Below are 23,612 nucleotides of genomic sequence, written 5' to 3' on the forward strand. Positions count from 1 at the left end.
AACTAGTATCAGGGTGTTCCTGGAAAAAAAACCAGACACTTTATCCAAATTTTTGGTCCCTGAAGGAGGTGTTTGGCGCAGCGAACAAGGCGATCGGACTATATGGCTTTATAACTTTCACTTAGCCATAGAACTCTACAATTTTAAATTTCGGCGAAGCCCCTAGAATTTGGAAAGACGAATTGGGGCGCTATATACGCCTAAATCGGACGAGGCCGATTCCTTGCCTAAAGCGGAAAAAATCTTTAAGGATTTTAAGACCTCTCAAACAGCGACCAGCTCTCGCCGCATCATGTCAGTCAGTTTTCGGCTTTCTCTACTGAGGTGCTCGTCCGGAAGAACCGGGACACAATCGCAGTAGTTCCCCCTGCACTACCTTCGCTGATATAACGGAACGTAAGGTACCAAAACAAGGGAGCCGGGCTAACCCAACTATTGACCCAAGACATGATTCGGAGCTGATGCATATAGTGTTATAAGTTCGGGGTGCCGCACTGTTGAAAGTGTTCGGACTTGTCTTGCCATATTGCGGGGCGCAATTAAACGTACCAAAGTGTACGGATGCAATTGTAAATAAACATTTATAGAAAAAATGTGCAGATAGGAATAATAAACTGATGATGTATATAATCTCCCATTGATGTATAATACGTCTAAGCGTATGTTTACAATGAATGTGTTAAGCATAGGTAAATAGGACTATTTGACATATCCTATCCAAGGGCGGGCCGCATGTAGGTATGTAAAACAGGTATAACGATCATGAATAGATTCCACCTGGGTATTCCTTTTGTGCGTAAAGCCTTTTGCCTCCTTGGATTTCACTCCTGTGAAAGTCCGACAATCCGGCTCTTATGAAGAAGCTGCCCGAAAGCGAGGTCCTGAAAGATAGAGAGGGTTATAAAAGTATGTTGCGGCTGAACCGCACTATTGCGCCTCCGCCTATGCCCATGGTATTTTGAGTGCGTAATTGTGTATGCACGGCACGAGTGCTTCCTTAATGGGACTAGGGCGGAGGCTGGACTGCTAGTCGCGCTCTTGGCGTGCCTAGCGATCCTGCTGCGGGGTACTCCGGACTCGCTTGATGGCGTTTGGGGTTATTGTCGCTGGATTAGTGGTTTGCCGGAGAAGGCTGCATTGTACTTCTGCCGCGAGGGCTGCAGTATGCTCCTGTGTACGGAGAGAGCGGTCCATGTTTCCGTTGACTGTTATGACCCCGTGAGGTCCGTCAACAAATTCCCTCATCACCGGCTTCCCACTCGAGCCGGACATAGTTCGGCCAAGAGTCTCCTGACAAAGAGAGAGACATCAACAAGTTTAGCATGTCGCCAAAGGGCGAGTGCTGGAAAATATCCGCTGCGGTGAACTCCATTACCGCAGCCCAACTAGATTCGGCGGGCTCGGGGACACGCGGTCTGGGACCTACAACCGGACACAAGTCTAGGGATCCGGAAACACAGGCTTCCTTGGGGATGAAGTCCGTGTTCGGCTCTACCACCGATGAGTGTGCGGCTTCCTAGGCAGGGTCCATCCACCCGTCCTTGGCCGACGCAATCTGCCCCGTATTTAGGTCCGGGGCTTCTACAGGCGTGATATCCTGAGCACTGTTCGATAGCAGGTCTAAGCCGTGCTCATCGTGAGTGTCCGGCGCTCCTCGCATAGGCCCAAATCCGTTGAACATCAAGTCTCCGCGGATATCGGCCATGTAGTTTAGGTTTCCGAACCTGACCTGATGGCCAGGGGCGTAGCTGTCGATCTACTCCAGATGGCCAAGCGAATTGGCCCGTAGTGCGAAGCCACCTTACACGAAGATCTGTCCGGGTAGAAAAGTCTCACCCTGGACCATGTTGTTGTTGACGATTGAAGGAGCCATCGAGCCTTACCGCGACAACACAGAGGATCTCTCAATGAAAGCACCAATGTCGGTGTCAAAACCGGCGGATCTCAGGTAGGGGGTCCCGATCTGTGCGTCTAAGGCTGATGGTAACAGGAGGCAAGGGACACAATGTTTACCCAGGTTCGGGCCCTCTCAATGGAGGTAAAACCCTACTTCCTGCTTGATTGATATTGATAATATGGGTGTTTACAAGAGTTGATCTACCACGAGATCGTACAGGCTAAACCCTAGAAGCTAGCCTATGATGATTATGATTCTGTCTCTAAGGACTAAACTCTCCGGTTTATATAGACACCGGAGAGGGCTAGGGTTTACATGGAGTCGATTACAAAGAAGGAAATATAATATCCAGATCACCAAGCTTGTCTTCCACGCAAAGGAGAGTCCCATCCAAACACGGGACGAACTCTTGAGTCTTGCATCTTCACGGTCCAACAGTCTGGCCAAAGTATATAGTCCGGCTGTCCGGATACCCCCCAATCCAGGACTCCCTCAGCCGGGCATGACCCAGAAAAGTGTGTCTGGCCGGAGTTAATCGAGCGTGGTGGGCAAGTTGGTGCACCCCTGTAGGGAAGAAAACATCTATCGATAGCCCGCCCTACGGTAATGGACGCTCGGAGTTGTATCCCAATCGATACAACTAGAACTAGATACTTGAGATGAGAAATGGATAGTATGGCTCTGGGATTGCTTTCTTGCATGGAGTCAAGGAAGGATACCTGGGCGAGGTTGATGACACTACTACTACTTTACTTTATGCTAGTTTGCACTCTTCTAATGCTGCAAGACCACTGAAGATGTTGAAGATGCTAGTCTTCAATAGGACTAGGCTCTCCCCTCTATTCTGGCAGTTCTGCAGCTCAGTGCACATATACAACCTTCCTTTGATATTGTTGCATATGTAGTCTAGATCCTTGCTTGCTGAGTACTTCGGATGAGTACTCACGTTTGCTTTGCTTTCTTTTTTCCCCGTATCTGTTTGATGCAACCAGATGATGTAGCCCCTAAGACCACTGCCCCTGCTGACGACTACCAATACTACCCCAAGAGTGGCAACTTCTACGAGGAGCCATCCGACGACCAGGAGTAGGATCAGAGGGTCCTAGGCAGGAGGCCTACGCCTTTTGATTGTAGCTTTTATTTTGCCCCGCCTTTCTAAAGGCTTATTTGTTCCTATATAATATCTGTACTCAGATATCTGATGCTTCTGCTAACGCTTGTATGCCAACGAGCTATGTATTCAAGCTCTCAAGACCTTGGATTGTAATATAAAGCTTTTATTAGTTTATTTATGTCTTAGAGTTGTGTTGTGATATCTTTCTGTGAGTCCCTGATCTTGATCGTACACATTTGCGTGTATGATTAGTGTATGATTGAATCGGGGGCGTCAAAAGGGGGTTAATCATAAGTAGGAGGTTTGTTCAAGTAAGAACGGCATCTAAGAACCGGTCCACCCGCATACCAAATTATTAAAGTAGCGAACACGAATTAAGCCAACATGATGAAAGTGACTAGATGAAATTCCCGTGTACCCTCAAGAACACTTTGCTTATCATAAGAGACCGTTTTGGCATGTCCTTTGCCACAAAAGGATTGGGATACCTTGCTGCACTTTTGTTAGTAATACCATTACTTGCTCGTCACAAATTACCCTACTATCAAACTACTCTGCTACTTACAATTTTAGCACTTGCAAACATTACCTTGGTGAAAACCACTTGTCATTTCCTTCTGCTTCTCGTTGGGTTCGATACTATTACTTATCGAAAAGGTTACAGCTGACCCCATATACTTGTGGGTCATAAAAACATCCTCGGGCATACCTGCAAGCTGAAATAATCCACAAACGTCATCCACATAGATTAGGTGCATATCAGGATGTAATGTTCCATCTCCTGCATAAGGATTAGCTAGCAGTTTCTCTATCATACTCGAAGGAATTTCATAATAAATATTTGCAGTAGGTGCAGTACGTTGAGGAGCAACTCTTTGCTCTTCTGGTCGAGGTGAAGATACCCCAAACAAACCCCTGAAAGGATTATTTTCCATAGTAACAAGTGACAGTAAATTTCAGCACACTATATAAATGTTTCCTTACCAAATTCCACTTACCAAAAGCGCTTCACTCCCCGGCAATGGCGCCAGAAATGATGACCCACAAGTATAGGGGATATATCGTAGTACTTTCAATAATTAAGAGAGTCGAACCCAACAAGGAGCATAAGGAAATTACAAGCGGTTTTCAGCAAGGTATTCTCTGCAAGCACTGAAATTATCAGTGACAGATAGTTTTGTGATAAGATAATTCATAACAGGTAACAAGTAACAAAAGTAACTAAGGTGCAGCAAGGTGGCCCAATCTTTTTTTGTAGAAAAGGACAAGCCTGGACGAACTCTTATATAAAGCAAAGCGCTCCCAAGGACACATGGGAATTATTGTCAAGTTAGTTTTCATCATGCTCATATAATTCGTGTTCATTATTTTGATAATTGGATATGTGGGTGTACCGCTGCTTGGGTGCTGCCCTTCCTTGGACAAGCCTCCCACTTATGATTAACCCCTGTCGCAAGCACCTGAACTATCAAAGAAGAATTAAGGTAAACCAAACCATAGCATGAAACATATGGATCCAAATCAGCCCCTTACAAAGCAACGCATAAACTAGGGTTTGAGCTTCTGTCACTGTAGCAACCCATCATCTACTTATTACTTCCCAGTGTCTTCCTCTAGGCCCAAATCATGGTGAATTTTCATGTAGTCAATGTTCACATAACACCACTAGAGGAAACACAACATACATCTCATCAAAATATCAAACAAATACCAAATTCACATGATTACTTATAACAAGACTTCTCCCATGCCCTCGGTAACAAACAGAACTACTCACAAAGCATATTCATCATCATAATCAGAGGAGTATTAATTATCATTAAGGATCTGAACATATGATCTTCCAACAAATAAACCAACTAGCATCAACTAGAAGGAGTAATCAACACTACTAGCAACCCACAGGTACCAATCTGAGGTTTTGAGACAAAGATTGGATACGAGATATGAACTAGGGTTTGAGAGGAGATGGTGCTAGTGAAGATGTTGATGGAGATTGACCCCCTCTTGATGAAAGGATCGATGGTGATGATGATGGCGATGATTTCCCCCTACCGGAGGGATGTTTCCCCGGCAAAACAGCTCCGTCGGAGCCCCAGATTAGTTTTGCCCAAGTTCCGCCTCGAGACGGCGGCGCTTTGTCCTGGAAGCTTCCTTCTGATTTTTTTCCAGGTCAAAACACACCATATAGCAGAAGATGGATGTCGGGGGCCTGCCAGGGGGCCCACAAGATCGGAGGACACGCCTAGGGGGTAGGGCGAGCCCTCCACCCCTGTGGATGGCAGGTGAACCCCTCTGGTGCTTTGTTCACCCAATATTTTTTATATATTCCAAAAATATTCTCCGTTAAGTTTCAGGACTTTTGGAGTTGTGCAAAATAGGTCTCTAGTATTTGCTCCTTTTTCAGTCCAGAATTCTAACTGCCAGCATTCTCCCTCTTCATGTAAACCTTATAAAATAAGAGAGAATAGGCATAAGTATTGTGATATAACATGTAATAATAGCCCATAATGCAATAAATATCAATACAAAGGCATGATGCAAAATGGACGTATCAAGGCGTGTCTATGGGAGGACCCCAAGTAGGATTCGGCCCTACTTGGGGCGCCTCTTGTCATCTCCCCTCTACCCCACCTATATATATGTGGGAGGGGGGCGCCACACATAACCACGACAATTGTTTAGCCGTGTGCGGCGCTCCCCTCCATGTTTTACACCCTCGGTCATATTTTTATAGTGCTTAAGCGAAGCCCTGTGGAGATAGCATCACCATCAACGTCACCATGCAGTCGTGCTGCCGGAACTCATCTACTACCTCGCCATCTTGCTAGATCAATAGGGTGTGAATGTCACCGAGATGAACATGTGCTGAACGCGGAGGTGCCATATGTTCTGTACTCGATCGGTTGGATCACGAAGAAGTTCAACTACATCAACTGCGTTACTAAATGCTTCCACTTACGGTCTACGAGGATACATAGACACACTCTTCCCCTCATTGCTATGCATCTCTATGGATAGATCTTGTGTGTGCATAGAATTTTTTTTTTGTTTTCCATGCAACATTTCCCAATACGCCCCACCCCCCAGGGCACACCCTGGTGCCTCGTGGGCCACTACTCCATCTTCTCTTCCCATCACGAGGCTTCCAGGGTCTCTTATTGCCAGAAAAAAATCTCTGAAAAGTTTCGTGGCATTTGGACTTTGTTTGGTACTGATATTCTGCAAAACTAAAAACAAGCAAAAAATAGCAACTAGCGCTGGGACTAAGTTAATAGGTTAGTCCCAAAAAATGATATATTGTTGCTTGAAAATGTATATAAAACATCCAAGATTGATACTATAATAGCATGGGACAATGAAAAATTATAGATACGTTGGAGACGTATCAGTGGTGGTTTGATTGTAGGAACCGTGCCGTTTTGCATAGCCGCAAACATATCCTTCATGTTAGTTGACCAAGTAAACATGAAGGTCAGAAGAAATTAAAGTGCAATATTTACGTTAGTTCTCAATGGGCAAAACTAACCGTCATCATGCGACGGTTATAGTCCTTTTTTGCTTGAAGTCTTTGGACATACTGGCGGACCTCCTCATGATGAGCCTCAACATAGTCAACGTAGGCCTACAATATGACATGATGGAACTCATAAAACATAGTAGTGCAGAAAAATAAAGTGAGAAAAAAGGAAGGTAGGAGGGAAAGTACTTACAGCATGCTGGATGGCCCGGCTGGGCTGTGCACATGCCATGCTTGACCTTAGGTTGATAGCTAAAATCCATGTGTAGGAGACAGAAGGAGTGATCACGCCATCCAGAACCGGATAGCGGACGTGCAACTTCGGTTGTATGACGACCAATGTCATCTCATTGGTCTCCGACAATATGGGCTCATCAAAGGCCGACCCAGGATGGATCCTCTGATACGACTCCATGTAGGATGTCAGGTGCTCCTCGGTCTTGCCGTCGTACTCGCCCTCGCCGTCCTTGAGCTTACTCCACACGTGGCAAAGCTTCCATGCCCCGATGTCTGAGACCGGCTGCTTCAACTTCTCCTCCCGTAATGCCAAACAGAAGTTGGTCATACATAAGAACAAGAAGAAGAATGTTTCATGTATATAGATATACCTGGACTTTCTTGTGGCGCTAGTGGCTTCGGTTTCCTTGACAGTGTGTTCTGTCGGTTCCACAATTTGCCTGGTTTTTTTGCTCTTGGCAGCAACTCTGCCTCATGCCCGAGCCACATATCCACCAACCTCTCCCATCCAACACTATTTTCCTAGAACCAATAAGGAGTAATCTACATAATGGAAGCATGGCATGTAAACACGAAACAATGAATTTACCACAAACATCGGAATGATAAGTGTGTAATACTTACGTCCAAGTACTGCTCCCTGGTCAAGGTAAGATTCTTCCTCTGGGCCTCTTTGTTGGGCATCTTCTGGCCTAGAGAGTTGTAATAGTAGGGCTAGATGGCCACCTAGTGCACCTCGTACTGCATCTGACACGCCCTCTGCCTCGAAGCTCGCACCAAGACCTCGCCGGCAGTACTTGTTGTCCTCAGGAACTCTATATAATTCCTATAGTCATGCATAAAACCAAACTGGGACAAGCTATGAGTTAAGTGATTTTGATGATAAACTATGAATGAAACTCAAGACTCGCGCTTCTGAAGAGAACTTGCCCCAAAAAGTTTGATCACGGCCTTAGCAGTCATCCCGTACCCTAAAAGGCTGACAGCTTCGTAGTGCTCCCAGGTCATGGTCAAAACACGCAGCTCCGAGTTCTCCTGTGGGTGTGGGTTGTGCAACCCCGGCCAAAACTACTTCAACAAGATAGTGATGATGTCGTTTCGAAGATGGCCATGTCCAACAACTTTCCAGTTGCTGCAAAAGAATCAAAATATTAGCATGTGTACAATCAAAATATTAGTATGTGTTCAAAATATGATTAAGAAGAACTTACTCTATCCCTGTGGGAACAAGGAACCACTTCTGCTCCTTGGTAGCAGGAAGGCGAGGTAGTCACGCAATACCATGGAGCCACCCCCTCCCCACCACAACCCTCCTCGCTTTCCCTTCGTAGGGCCGTGTACAGTAAGTGCCTCCGCCTCAACCTCCTCCCCTAGAACTTCCTCCTCATCGCCCGCCTCCCCCTCATGAACCTTGTCCTCGTACTCCCTCCCCTCGCCAACCTCCTCCTCCTCCTCAGACTGAGACGATACATCACTATAGGAGAGCCTCGAAGACGGCCCCTTATGTCAAATTGGGGCACAGTTTCTTGCTCCGACCCCATCCTCCTCTAGGGGCTATTTGTTGGGGATCGTTGCAGAAAATAATTTTTTTCTATGCATCACCAAGATCAATCTATGGAGTAACTAGCAACGAGAGAGAGGGGAGTGCATCTTCATACCCTTGAAGACCGCGAGACGGAAGCGTTACAAGAACGCGGATGAGGGAGTCGTACTCAAAGAGATTCAGATCGCGGTGGATTCCGATCTTAGCGCCGAACAACGGCATCTCCGCGCTCAACACATGTGCAGCCCGATGACGTCTCCCGCGCCTTGATCCAGCAAGGAGGAGGGAGAGGTTGAGGAAGAGGGCTCCAACAGCAGCACGACGGCATGGTGGTGATGGAGAGGCAGTACTCCAGCAGGGCTTCGCCAAGCTCTTGCGAAGGAGGAGATGTGTTGGGGAGGGGAGGGGCTGCGCCTTAGGTGTGGTACTACAGCCCTGCCCTCACCCCTCTATTTATAAGAGAGGGGGGAAGGGGGTCGGCCCCCTCTAGATGAGATCTAGAGGGGGGGGCAAGGGGAGGGGGCTTGCCCCCCAAGCAAGGGGGCACACCCTTTAGGGTTTCCCCCCAAACCCTAGGCGCATGGACCCAAGGGGGGGTGGCGCCCAGCCCTCCAAGGGCTGGTTCCCTTCCCTCTACGGCCCATGTGGCCCTCCGGGAGAAGTGGCCCCTTGAGGGAGTCCTGGATAAGGGGGTATCCGGACAGCCGGACTATATACTTTGGCCGGACTGTTGTACTATGAAGACACAAGATTGAAGACTTCGTCCCGTGTCCGGATGGGACTCTCCTTTGCGTGGAAGGCAGGCTTGGTGATCCGGATAATAGATCTCCTTCTCTGTAACCGACTCTGTGTGACCCTAGCCCCCTCCAAGTGTCTATATAAACCGGAGGGTTTAGTCCGTAGGACACAACAACAATCATACCATAGGCTAGCTTCTAGGGTTTAGCCTCTACGATCTCGTGGTAGATCAACTCTTGTAATACTCATATCATCAAGATCAATCAAGCAGGAAGTAGGGTATTACCTCCATCGAGAGGGCCCGAACCTGGGTAAACATCGTGTCCCAGTCTCCTGTTACCATTAGCCTTAGACGCACAGTTTGGGACCCCCTACCCGAGATCTGCCGGTTTTGGCACCGACATTGGTGCTTTCATTGAGAGTTCCTCTGTGTCGTCGCCGTAAGGCTCGATGGCTTCTCCAACCTTCAACAAAGCCGTCCAGGGTGAGACTTTTCTCCCCGGACAGATCTTTGTGTTCGGTGGCTTCACACTGCGGGCCAACTCGCTTGGCCATCTAGAGCAGATCGACAGCTACGCCCCTGGCCATCAGGTCAGGTTCGGGAACCTAAACTACATTTGTCGGTGTCAAAACCATCGGATCTCGGGTAGGGGGTCCCAAACTGTGCGTCTAGGCGGATGGTAACAGGAGACGAGGGACACGATGTTTTACCCAGGTTCAGGCCCTCTTGATGGAGGTAAAACCCTACGTCCTTCTTGATTAATATTGATGATGTGTGTTACAAGAGTAGATCTACCACGAGATCAAGGAGGCTAAACCCTAGAAGCTAGCCTATGGTATGATTGTTGTTTGTCCTACGGACTAAAGCCATTCAGTTTATATAGACACCGGAGAGGGCTAGGGTTACACAGAGTCGGTTACAATGGTAGGAGATCTACATATCCGTATCGCCAAGCTTGCCTTCCAGGCCAAGGAAAGTCCCATCCGGACACGGGACGAAGTCTTCAATCTTGTATCTTCATAGTCTTGGAGTTCGGCCGATGATGATAGTTCGGCTATCCGAACACCCCCTAGTCCAGGACTCCCTCAGTAGCCCCCGAACCAGGCTTCAATGACGACGAGTTCGGCGTATATGTTGTCTTCGGCGTTTGCAAGGCGGGTTCTCCTTCACTCTCCATGTGTTTACCGGATAGTGTCCGGTTGGTTCATAAATGCTGCACTCCTTGGCTTCTACGTCCAATAATGGCCTTCTTCCACGTGTCGTATGAATGCGAAAAGCCAGGGTATTCTTACGTTTTCCCCCTAGCTGCGCGAATAAGCTGCCTATAAGAGAGGCGAGGATCCAGATCCAAATCACACCATCCCCCTTCCGTAAGTACTCATCGAGGCGCATCTGACAAAAAATCCATTCCAACATGGACAGTCGACGCGGCTCCTCTTCTCGCGCTCCCAGCCCTCAGCCAAGAGATTGGAGGAGATGCTCAGTCCCGCATAGCGAGTTAGTGGCGCTCCAAACAGAGGGATACCTTCCCCCGGCCTTTATGGTTCCAGTTCGAGCCGGACTGGCCACCTACAAGGGTGGGAAGCAGGCGGAGAGCATCCCCAATCCCTCCAAAGGAGAGCGGGTATGCTTCGTCCCCTACTTAATAAGGGGACTCGGATTTCCTATACATACGTTTCTCCGGGGGCTCCTGGAGTTCTATGGACTCCAACTTCACCACCTCACGCCTGCCTCTATTTTGCACATCGCGGGCTTTGTAGCTCTTTGCGAGCTCTTCTTGGGCATTGAGCCCCATTTTGCGCTGTGGAAGAGGCTGTTTTGCCTTGTACCCCGTTCTCACGGGGGGTCGATATATCAAGTGGGCGGAGCCGAAATATGGCGCATCGCCGGGACCGGATATCTATCTAGAACCCCGAAGAAGGCATCCGAAGACTGGCCTTCGGAGTGGTTCTATATGGAAGACGCCCCGCTGCCGGATCCAGTTCGGATCGGCCTCCCGGAGTTTAGCAACGCTCCTCTGAAGAAACACTTGAGTTGGCGCCTGCGGAGCCCTCAACGGGAAGATGATAGGGGCGTCCACTATCTGATGGGTCGGATACGGCTACTAGCCCATTCCGGATTAACCATGATTGGAGTCATGGCCACATGCATTATGCGAGGGGTGCAGCCGCTCCAATATAGGGGCCACCCCATGTGGGATTTTAACGGGGAGAATGACACCACCCATCATGGCCGCACGGGACTGGGATCGGCTGCCGATCTGGTGAAGATCCTGTCCGGCTTGTACAAGGGGGAGGAGGAGGACTTTCTCCGCACGAGTCCATTGAATGGATTCTCCATGAATAACCCTCGAAGCTGGGTAAGCAGACGTTTAAATATCCGATCCGTGCTCTCAAAGATAAGTATCTTACCTTATGATTTCGACGCAGGAACTGTGCCGGGATGTGGAGGGCATAAGCAGCCCAACTCCACATCCCGAGGATCCGGGAAGATCCCTCGATCCGGCCTTTGAAGAGAATCCGGACATTAAGGTGGATTTGATTGACGGGGTGTTCCACCAGCTCAGCATAGACAATGCTCTAGTCGCCATTACGACTGACTACCCTGGTTTATATCCGGCTTCCCAGGTGAGTACGACCGAAGTCCTGACACCATTCCCTCGTCCTTGTGTATTTTAGATCACCGTATACCAACGGTGTCTTGCAGGAGGTGCCTTCAAGGCGAGAAGCCGAACCCGCGGCGGCTGACCAGCAAGGGTCAGTTCGGCCCAGTAGGCGGAAAAGGAGTGCGACACGAATCGAAACGTCGCTGCAACGGTACGGCGCACCGCTATTTTTAAGGGAAGGATCCCTAGGAGGTATATTAATGCTCATAACTTTTCCAGGAGAAAGAGCGCTCGCCGGACAATGTCAGGAGAGGTTGCCAATCAAGCCTCCGCCAGCCATGCTCCAACGCATGGTCCGGAAGGGGAGGCGAACACAAGGCATGAGCCAGATGCTCCTCCAACGGAGGATGCCGATAGGCTGTCCGCCACCCGTTCTGAGGTGGAGAGCGCCATGAATCACAGGCGTCGCCGGACAGTTCTTCGTGACGCGTGTTTCTCCCCGGAGGCGTTGAATGCCTTTGATGCGGGAGACGCGCACCTCCGTGCCACTCAAGATGGTTTAACCAGAGCCACGGAGCAGTATGTGAAGGACATACGAGTAAGTAATTTTAATAGTTATATATGCCAGTAGCCCCCGAGACTTAAAATAGTTAAAATAACTGATTTGAGGATCATTTATTATGCAGGATCTTACGGAGAAGAATACCCACCTGTCCCAGGAGCTTTAAGAGTGCAAGGCCCAACTTGAGGCCGCACTGACCGCCGCAGGAGGAGACACAGAGACCCCCTCCGGTAACACATATTTCAAAAATGTTTTATGGCGTGCGGCGTGCGTATAAATCTGACAATAATATTGCAGATGTTGCCGGACTTGATCCGGACAAGCAACAGCTACTATGCTAGTTGAAGGCCGGCGAGAGGGTGCTTATGAAGGTGCAGAAGGAGAGGAACAAACTCCAAGATGCCCACACCCAGCTTGGAGAAGAGCTAAATGGTGTTCGGGCCCAGCTGTCTGGCTCCTTGAAGGAGAATCAGCGGCTTTGTCGCGGCATCTATAGTAAGTGCTTGAGCAAACTCTTTTGAAAAGAAGAGTTCGGCGAGGAAGTCAGTTGACAGAAATATGTCTGTAGGTGTGCTCACAGGTCGCCCTATGGAGGAAATGCCCGGTTCAACGGGTGACCAACTTCCCGAGCTGGTGCAACTGCTTGAACGTGTTCGGCAGGCGATTAGTGGCGTCGTTCAGGCCTTATGACCTTCCGTCTCCCTACCTGAGGGCCTTGGAGGGCTTGCTGAGAAGCTTCAGGGAGTACGGCGACGTCTCCGTCTGTGGAAGATATCGGCCTGCCGTCAAGGCGCCAGGGAGGCCCGGGCCATGGTGAAGACGCGGTACCCGAAGGCTGACCCAAACCACATGGCCGAGGTCGGACCTGTGGGGCCTGTTGGGAAGGAGATCCCTGTGAGCTTGATGTACGGCCAAGTAGAGCTGGCCGCGAAATATTCCCAACAGGACTGTAAATTAGACAACCTGTTAGATGGGATTGAAGAGGAGTACAATCAGTCAGTTTGACGATGTAATTTTAAAATGACATGTAAAATGCCTTCTAGCCGGATTGTAGATCGTTTGCCTTTGCGGACCTTTTCACTTCAACCTCGGGACCCAACAGTCTGGAGTGTGTCCGAATACCCTGACGGTTATAAAAGAACCGGGGCATGCATGGAGACAAGGTGTAGGGGTCATAATTGCTTTATCAGACAAGTGCCCAACTAGCTATGTTATATTACATGGTTAGTAAGAAACATCTTCCAGGGAGAATAGTTCCGTTAAGGGTTCCTTTCCCTGGGAGGCATGCCCTAAAGTGCATGTCCGGACTGCGAAAATAGCAGAAAAAGCATCTGGGGGCAGATAAATAAGTAAGTAATAAATCATCTTTCAGGTCACCGACCGAATATTCCCTTAAGAACGCTAGCCTTCGGCTTCACCCAGTCTGAGGTACACATCCGGCTGACCCGGCAGTAACAATCGCAGAGGTGCTCCCTTTACCTCCTAGCCGAACAATCAGGAACGTAGGGGTAAGCACAGGAGCCAGGCAACCTGGCTTGGCCAAAACTTAAGTCATATCGATGCATATAATGGTGATCAAAAGGTACATGCGGAAGTGTGACACATGTGGTGGGCATGAAGCCCATATAAATAAGCTTCTGTTAAAGAAGCCCCCAGGTATAACGAGTGCGAGTAGCACATCGAGTGAGTGCGAACAAAGCGCAGATTAACCCTCAAGAGGTTTGTATTGAAAGAGGAAGAAAAAGGGAGGGAAAACAAAGACAGCGAAAAAACATGAAAGGTGGACGGAGGAAGGAGACGAACCATGAGTCCGGCACTAGGTGTAAAATCTTCGGAGACGGGCTGCGTTCCATGGGTTTGGCTCGAGTCGGTTGTCAGATGCGTTGCGTAGACGGTATGCACCGCCGGTAAGGACTTGGTCGATGATGAAGGGACCTTCCCATTTGGGCTTAAGTTTGTCCTTTTTCTTGTCCGGCAGGCGTATAACTAGCTCGCCAACATTGTAAGTTTTAGCACGTACTTCTCTGCTTTGATATCTTCGAGCTTGCTGTTGATAGAATGCGGAACGGGATTTTGCCACATCGTGCTCCTCCTCTAAAGCGTCCAAACTGTCCTGCCGATCCAACTCGGCTTCTCTTTCCTCGTACATGCACACGCGAGGTGACTCATGAATTATATCGCAGGGCAAAACTGCCTCAGCGCCGTATACCTTAAAAAATGGTGTGAATCCGGTTGTGCGGTTTGCTGTGGTCCGCAGCCCCCAGAGTACGGAGTCGAGCTCCTCTACCCAGTGCGTGTTAGATTCCATGAGGGACCGCACTAATCTAGGTTTAATGCCGCTCATGATGATACCCTTTGCCCGTTCCACTTGACCATTAGTTTGAGGGTGGTAGACTGAAGCATAGTCGAGCTTGATGCCCATGTTTTTGCACCAGAGTTTAACCTCATTGGCCGTGAAATTCGTGCCGTTATCAGTGATGATGCTGTGGGGGACGCCAAAACGGTGTACTACCCCGGATATGAAGTCTATCACAGGTCCAGATTCTGCCGTTTTAACTGGCTTGGCCTCTATCCATTTGGTGAATTTGTCCACCATGACCAATAAGTATTTGTGCTTGTGGGTTCCCCCTTTAAGGGGTCCAACCATGTCAAGCCCCCAGACCGCGAACGGCCAAGTAATGGGTATAGTTTTGAGGGCGGTGGGTGGCATGTGGCTCTGATTAGCAAAGAGCTGGCAACCGACGCATCGTTGGACTAGGTCCTGAGCATCTGCCCGGGCGGTTGGCCAATAAAATCCTATACGGAAGGCCTTGCCTACAAGGGCCCGGGCGGCGGCGTGGTGCCCGCCAAGTCCGGCGTGAATTTCAGCCAGGAGATTTCGCCCTTCCTCTTCGGAGATACACCTTTGAAGGACTCCGGTTGTGCTTTTCTTATAAAGTTCTCCCTCATGGACCTTGTAGGCTTTAGATCGCAAAACTATGCAGCGGGCCTCATTTTGGTCTTCGGGAAGTTCCTGCCGGATTAGGTAGGCTAGGAATGGTTCCGTCCACGGGGCAATTACTGCCAGTATTTCATGGGCTGAATCTTTTATTTCGTTGGCTGAGCCACCGACTGTGTCAGAATGTTCTGCGTTAGGTGATGCAGTTGGTTCCGGATTGTTATTTCCGGACTCCTCTTCCCATAATACGGATGGCTTAAAGAGCCGCTCTAGGAAGATGTTTGGAGGGACGGCATCGCATTTTGCGCCGATGCGTGCCAACACGTCTACTGCCTGGTTATTATCCCGGGCGACATGGTGGAATTCGAGTCCTTCGAACCGAGCTGACATTTTTAGGACAGCGTTACGGTAGGCTGCCATTTTCGGATCCTTGGCGTCAATGTCTCCATTTACTTCGGATATTGCGAGGTTTGAATCCCCGCGCACCTCTAGGCGTTGAATACCCATGGAGATTGCCATCCGGAGGCCATGTAGAAGGGCCTCGTATTCGGCTGCATTGTTGGAGTCCGTGTACATTATTTGAAGCACGTATTGGACTGTGTCTCCGGTTGGGGACGTCAAGACGACGCCAACTCCCAAGCCAGCCAACATTTTGGAGCCGTTGAAATGCATGATCCAATTAGAGTATGCGCCGTACTCTTTAGGGAGGTCGGCTTCGGTTCATTCGGTGATGAAGTCAGCCAGAACTTGCGACTTGATAGCTCGCCGTGGTTTGTAGGTTATATCAAATGGTAAGAGCTCAATGGCCCATTTTGCAATCCTGCCCGTCGCATCGCGATTGTTTATAATGTCGTTGAGAGGTATTTCGGAGGCCACCATTATGGAACACTCTTGAAAGTAGTGTCGCAGCTTCCGGGATGCCATGAACACTGCGTACACTATCTTTTGATAGTGTGGGTACTGGGACTTGCATGGGGTTAAGACAGTGGATACGTAATACATTGGTTTTTGTAGAGGGAATTTGTGCCCTTCTGTTTCTCGTTCGACGACGAGTACCGCGCTGACAACTTGATGTGTTGCTGCGATATATAATAACATTGGTTTGCCCAGATTGGGCGTCGCCAGGACCGGATTTGTTGCCAATACGGCTTTAATTTCTTCGAGTCCGGTCGTGGCAGCATCCGTCCATTCGAAATGTTCGGTGCCTTTTCTCCCAAACGGGAGATGAAGTGGCTTAGAGCCGCCGCGCATCCGGTTAGTTTTTGTATTTGCTTGAGGTCTTTTGGGATATCCAATTGTGACAGAGCTCGGATCTTGGCTGCGTTTGCTTCAATTCCTCTACCGGATACAATGAAGCCCAAGAGCTTTCCGGCTGGTACGCTGAAGACACATTTTTCCGGGTTGAGCTTAATGTCATATGCTCGGAGGTTGTCGAATGTCACCCTCAAGTCGTCTACTAGAGTTTCGACGTGTTTGGTCTTAACGACCACATCGTCTATGTATCCCTCGACTGTTTTGCCTATCTGGGTGGCCAGATATGTCTGAATCATGCGCTGATATGTTGCGCCGGCGTTTTTGAGTCTGAAGGGCATTGTGTTGAAACAGAATGGTCCGTATGGAGTAATAAATGCCATTGCGGCCTGGTCTTTTTCCGCCATCTTGATTTGATGGTATCCGGAGTATGCGTCGAGGAAGCACAATGAATCGTGCCCTGCGGTAGCATCGATGATTTGGTCGATGCGAGGGAGAGGGAAGGGGTCCTTTGGACAGGCCTTGTTAAGGTCTTTGAAATCAACACAAAGGCGCCAGGATTTGTCCTTACCATTACCAGGTTGGCTAGCCAGTCCGGATGTTTGATATCTCTGATGAATCCGGCTTCTAAGAGTTTGGCTAGCTCCTCTCCCATTGCCTATCTTTTGGGTTCGGAAAATTGCCAAAGAGCCTGTTTGACTGGCTTGAATCCTTTTAGGATATTTAGGCTGTGCTCTGCCAGCCCGCGTGGGATTCCTGACATGTCTGAAGGGTGCCAGGCGAAAATGTCCCAATTTTCCCGAAGGAATTCTCGTAGTGCGGCGTCTACATCATGATTTAATTGTGCCCCAATGGACGCCGTCTTTGTGGGGTCCGTTGGATGGACCTGGAATTTGACTATTTCGTCTGCTGGTTTAAAAGAGGTGGACTTTGACCTCTTATCGAGTATCACATCGTCCCTATCCACTGTGGAGCGCAGCGCAGTTAGTTCCTCTGCCGCTAGGGCTTCGGATAATGCCTCTAGGGCCAGTGTGGCTGTCTTATTTTCAGCACGGAGTGCCGTATCTGGATCGCTGGCGAGAGTGATTATTCCATTGGGTCCGGGCATTTTGAGCTTCATGTACCCGTAATGGGGTATAGCTTGGAAGATTGTGAATGCTTCTCGCCCTAACAAGGCGTGATATCCGCTGCCGAATGGGGCCACTTGGAACGTGACCTCTTCGGACATGTAGTTGTCCAGCGAGCCGAACACTACATCTAGTGTGATTTTTCCTGTGCAGCGTACTTCTCGACTAGGGATTATTCCCCTGAAGGTTGTGCTGCTTCGCTCAATGCGGCTCCAGTCAATTTCCATTTTTTGAAGGGTTTCATCGTAGATGAGGTTTAATCCACTGCCGCCATCCATGAGTACCTTGGTAAGACGAAAGCCGTCCACTATCGGACTGAGGACCAATGCGGCTGGTGCTCTAGCTGTTCGGAATTTAGGTTCGTCGCTGGCATTGAATGTGATAGCCGTGTCACTCCATGGATTTGCTATTGCTACTTGGTAGACTTCGGCGAGGCTGCGGATTGTTTGTTTCCGCATGTTATTTGATGTGAAAGTCTCGAAGGCTGTTAATACCGTACTGGTACTGATGGGCTGGTTGCCCGGGGCTAAAAAGCCTTCGCCACTTTTGGCCACCTGCCGTAGTATCCAACATGCTCGAAGGCTATGTGTTGGAGTGGCGCCCTCCGTACTGTGGATTTTGCAGGGTCCGTTGAGCCATCCCTCCAGTACGGTTCCGTACCCTTTAGGGGTTTTTTGCTTTTTGGTTTTTAACCCAGGTGCTTGAGTATGACGCACTCTTTTATTTCGGACTGGGGTTGTATTCAGGGCCGGATTGTCCCAAAACCTAGTTTCGGTTTTCCAGGCGCTCTCCATCGCACAGTATTTTTGTACAATGGTCGCTAGGTCGGCAAAGCGTGTAACTCTGCGACAACTTATGACGTTTATGATTCCCTTGTCCGTGCAATTGTTGCAAAAAATTGAAATCGCGCTTTCTTCACGGCAGTCCTTTATCCTGTTCATAACCAGGAGGAATCTGGCCTAGTAATGATGTACTGTTTCATCGGGCTCTTGCCGTATTTGAGATAGATCTCTTATGTTTGGGTCGGCGGGTGGAATTAAGTTCGGAACCCCACCCGATCTGAGGCTCAAAGGCCAAGAAGTTTCCGGATTTGGAAGCTTGGTTTGTTGGATGCCTTCCAACAAATCTAGTCCGATGCCTGACTTTAGGTTCAGTATTTGATTGACGTCCGTCCCTCCACGTGAATCTGGCATGGAGGGATCGGGAATCCGGACATAGCTGGTTTTTAACATAGAAGAAGAGTCGCCGCATTGTTCCTCTACCACAACAACGTGGTAGGTGGCCTGGGGAGAGTTAATTTCTCTCAGATCGGTTTTAAGACCAATCTGATCGTAGTCTGTAGCGACTCCCAGGGCGGCGATGTGATCCAAGAGCTCGGTTACGGAGGAGAGCTCCATCGGATCTAGCTGCTCGGCGAATTCCGAGCTGACGTGAAGATCGCTTTTGATGACCTGAGAGGTCATCGTCGGAGCGGTGGCCGAACAGGCGGTCATAAGAAAACCACCTAGCCGGATAGTTTGGCCGGCGGCCAAGGCTCCTTGATGACGGCGCCGTCTTTAAAGACGAGAAAAGGCATCCTTCCTGATTGTGATGGCATAGAGGAACTCTCAATGAAAGCACCAATGTCGGTGTCAAAACCGGCGGATCTCGGGTAGGGGGTCCCGAACTGTGCGTCTAGGCGGATGGTAACAGGAGACGAGGGACATGATGTTTTACCCAGGTTCGGGCCCTCTTGATGGAGGTAAAACCCTACGTCCTGCTTGATTAATATTGATGATGTGTGTTACAAGAGTAGATCTACCACGAGATCAAGGAGGCTAAACCCTAGAAGCTAGCCTATGGTATGATTGTTGTTCGTCCTACGGACTAAAGCCATCCGGTTTATATAGACACCGGAGAGGGCTAGGGTTACACAGAGTCGGTTACAATGGTAGGAGATCTACATATCCGTATCGCCAAGCTTGCCTTCCACGCCAAGGAAAGTCCCATCCGGACACGGGACGAAGTCTTCAATCTTGTATCTTCATAGTCTTGGAGTCTGGCCGATGATGATAGTTCGGCTATCCGGACACCCCCTAGTCCAGGACTCCCTCAACATTGCCGACATCCACGGAGACTTGATCTTTGACGGATTCAAGCCCACGTCAGGAGCGCCGAACGATCGCCATGCGCATGACTTAGATCTGCCGTCGGACAGTATTCGGGATATCGCGCATGCCATGGCTCCGGACTTTGATCCAGAGCAGATCGTGCCATCCGAGGACGGGTGGATGGACCCTGCCACAGAGGCCGCACACCTATCGGCGTTGGAGCCGAACACAGACTCTTCTTCTAAGGAAATCTGTGCCTCCGGACCCCCGGACTTGTCTTCGGACGTAGGTTCCGGACTGTCAATGATTTGACCGACGTGATCAACTTCGACTCCAAAGACATCGACGGTATAGATGACGATGCTGGAGAAGAACAAGAACCACCGCCCACAGGGCGCTGGACAGCCACCTCTTCAAATGATATATATATGGTGGACACCCCCAAGGACAACAATGGCGACGAGGCAACAGAAGATAACCCCTCATGAAGGAAATCAAAGCATGGGCATCATTGGCGCCACTCTAAGCCCCGCCACAGCAATATCGGCATTGGAGATGAAAACAATTCGGATACTGCAGAAGATGAATACAACCCTGATCAGCCTGCCTTTGAACAGGCCGAACAGGAACATGGGCAGGTCAGCCCAGATGAACAGGCGACGGACGGATACTTGGAGGACGACAACTACATGCCTCCCTCCGAAGATGAGGTGAGCCTCGGCGACAACGAATTCAGCATACCGGAGGATCCCATAGAGCAGGAGCGCTTCAAGCGCAGGCTTATAGCCACTGCAAGAAGCCTGAAAAAGAAGCAGCAGCAGCTCCAAGCTGATCAAGACCTGCTCACACGCAGATGGACCAAGGTTCTGGCAGCCGAGGAATACGGACTCGAGCGCCCAACCAAAGTTTACCCAAAGCACAAGTTGCTACCTCAGCTAGATGAGGAGGCTGTAGAGCCTACACTACCAGAACAAGACAAGGCTGACCAGCCACCTCATGGCCGGGATAAAATGACATATTAGACCAAATACCAGCCCGCACCCCCACGCTGGTTCACTACGGCCCGGGGCAATACGCAGGACCTGCGAGATATATTGGAAAACCACGCAAGACAACCAAGATCGATCTACAGATCACAGGGGCGCGCCACAGCACATGACGACAATCGTCACATCGGATACAATAATAATAAGTCCGGCCGGGCCGAACATAACCGACCAGACCTAGTCGGACTGCATCGCAACATAGCCCGGCACAGAGGCGCCGCACACCCCATCTGCTTCACTGATGAAGTAATGGATCATGAATTCCCAGAAGGGTTTAAACCCGTAAACATCGGGTCATACGATGGCACAATAGACCCCGCGGTGTGGATGAAAGATTTTCTTCTCCACATTCACATGGCCCGTGGCGGTGACCTACATGCCATCAAGTACCTTCCCCTTAAACTCAAAGGACCTGCCAAGCATTGGCTGAATAGCCTGCCAGCAAACTCCATCGGCAGCTGGGAAAATCTTGAGGACGCATTCCTCGACAACTTCCAAGGCACTTACGTGCGACCACCGGATGCTGATGACTTAAGTCACATTACCCAACAACCGGGAGAGTCGGCCAGGAAATTCTAGACTCGGTTCCTAACAAAGAAGAACCAAATTGTCGACTGTCCAGATGCCAAGGCCCTGGTGGCCTTCAAGCATAATATCCGTGACGAGTGGCTCGCCCGACACCTCGGCCAAGAAAAACCGAATCCATGGCAGCCCTCACGACACTCATGACCCGCTTTTGTGCGGGCGAGGACAGCTGGCTAGCTCGAAGTAGCACCACGACAAGAAACTCCGGCACTTTAGATGTCCGTGACAGTAACGGAAAGCCTCGGCGCAACAGACATAAGCGTCGGAATAATGGCGATAACGCCGAAGACACGGCAGTCAATGCTGGATTTAGCAACTCAAAATCCGGTCAGCGGAAGAAGTCATTCAAAAGAAACAATCTGGGATCGTCCAGCCTAGACCGCATACTCGACCGCTCGTGCCAGATTCGTGGCACCCCCGACAAAAAAGCAAATCACACTAACAGAGATTGCTCGGTGTTCAAACAAGCTGGCAAGTGGAATGCCGAAAACAAGGACAAGGGGTTGCACAGCAATGATGGCGAGGAGCCCCAGCATCCGAACACTGGGGGACAGAAGAAATCCCCCCCCAGGTGAAAACAGTAAACATGATCTATGACACACACATTCCCAAGCGGGAACGAAAGCGTGCACTGCGGGACGTCTATGCTATGGAGCCCGTCACCCCAAAGTTCAACCCATGGTCATCCTGCCCGATCACATTCGATCGTAGGGACCATCCTACCAGCATCCGTCATGGCAGTTCAGCCGCATTGGTCCTTGACCCAATCATCGACAGATTCCACCTCACGTGAGTCCTTATGGACGGTGGCAGCAGCCTGAACCTGCTTTATCAGGACACAGTGTGCAAAACGGGCATCGATCCATCACGGATCAAACCCACCAAAACCACCTTCAAGGGTGTAATTCCAGAGGTAGAGGCCCGCTGTACGGGTGCAATAACACTGGAAGTGTTCTTCGGATCTCCGGGTAACTTCCAAAGCGAGGAATTAATCTTCGATATCGTCCCCTTCCGTAGTGGCTATCATGCATTACTTGGACGAACCGCGTTTGCTCGATTCAACGTGGTGCCTCATTATGCATACCTTAAGCTCAAGATGCCAGGACCTCGCGGGGTTATAACAGTCAACGGAAACACAGATCGCTCCCTCCGTACAGAAGAGCACACTGCAGCCCTCGCGGCAGAAGTACAAAGCAGCCTCCTTCGACAAACAGCCAATTCGGCAACGACAACCCCGAACACCGTCAAGCGAGTCCGGAGCACCCTGCAGCAGGATCATCAGGCACGCCAAGGGCTCGATTAGCAATCCGGCCTTCACCCCAGCCCCATTCAGGCGGCATTCGTGACACGCGTACATAATTACGCACTTAAAATACCATGGGCACGGGTGGAGGCGAGATGACTATGCGGCCTACAACGCGGATAAGCCGCCACGAGGCCCGCATACCCCTTTTCTTCCTTTCTTTCAGGACCCCATGTTCGGGCAGCCCCTTTAGAGAGCGGGACTACCGGACTCACCACAGGAGGGAACACCAAGGAGGCAAGAGCCTCTACACACAAGGGAATACCCAGGTGGTCTCTGTTAATGATCGCTATACCTGTTTTATATACCTACATGCAGCCTGCCCTTGGATAGGACATGCAAAATAGTCCTATTGGTTTTCGCTCAATGCATTACTTGTACACATACGCCTGGACGTATTGTCCAGATAACAATGGGAAATAGTATACAGCTTCAGCTTCTTACTACTATCTTCATATTTTCCCTTGAAAATTTATTTAATATTGCACCCGTACACTTTGGTAATGCTAGGGGCTTTTTTATTTTTGAGCCCCATAACACGGCAATAAAAGTACGAACACTTTCGACAGTGCGGCACCCCGAACTTATAGCATTATATGCATCAGCTCTGAATTATGTCTTGGGTCAATAGTTGGGTTAGCCCGGCTCCGTTGTTTTGGTATCTTACATTCTGTTATATCAGCTAAGGTAGCACAGGGAGAACTACTGCGATTGTGTCCCGGTTCTTCCGGACGAGCACCTCAGTAGAGAAAGCCGAAAACTGACCGTCATGATGCGGCGAGAGCTGGTCGCTGTTCGAGAGGTGCTAAATCCTTAAAGATTTTTTTCCGCTTAAGGCGAGGAATCGACCTTGTTTGATTTCGGCGTGTATAGCACCCCAGTTCGGACTTCTGAATACTAGGGGCTTCGCCGAAATTTAAAATTACAGACTTCTATGGCCAAGTCAGAGTTATAAAGCCGCATAGTCCGATTGCCTTGTTTGCTGCGCTAAACACCTCCTTAAGATACCAACAATTTGGATAAAGAGTGTTTGGGTTTTCCACGAACACCCCAGT

Source organism: Triticum aestivum, chromosome 6B, assembly GCF_018294505.1.
Source record: "Triticum aestivum cultivar Chinese Spring chromosome 6B, IWGSC CS RefSeq v2.1, whole genome shotgun sequence".
NCBI classification, from domain to species: domain Eukaryota; kingdom Viridiplantae; phylum Streptophyta; class Magnoliopsida; order Poales; family Poaceae; genus Triticum; species Triticum aestivum.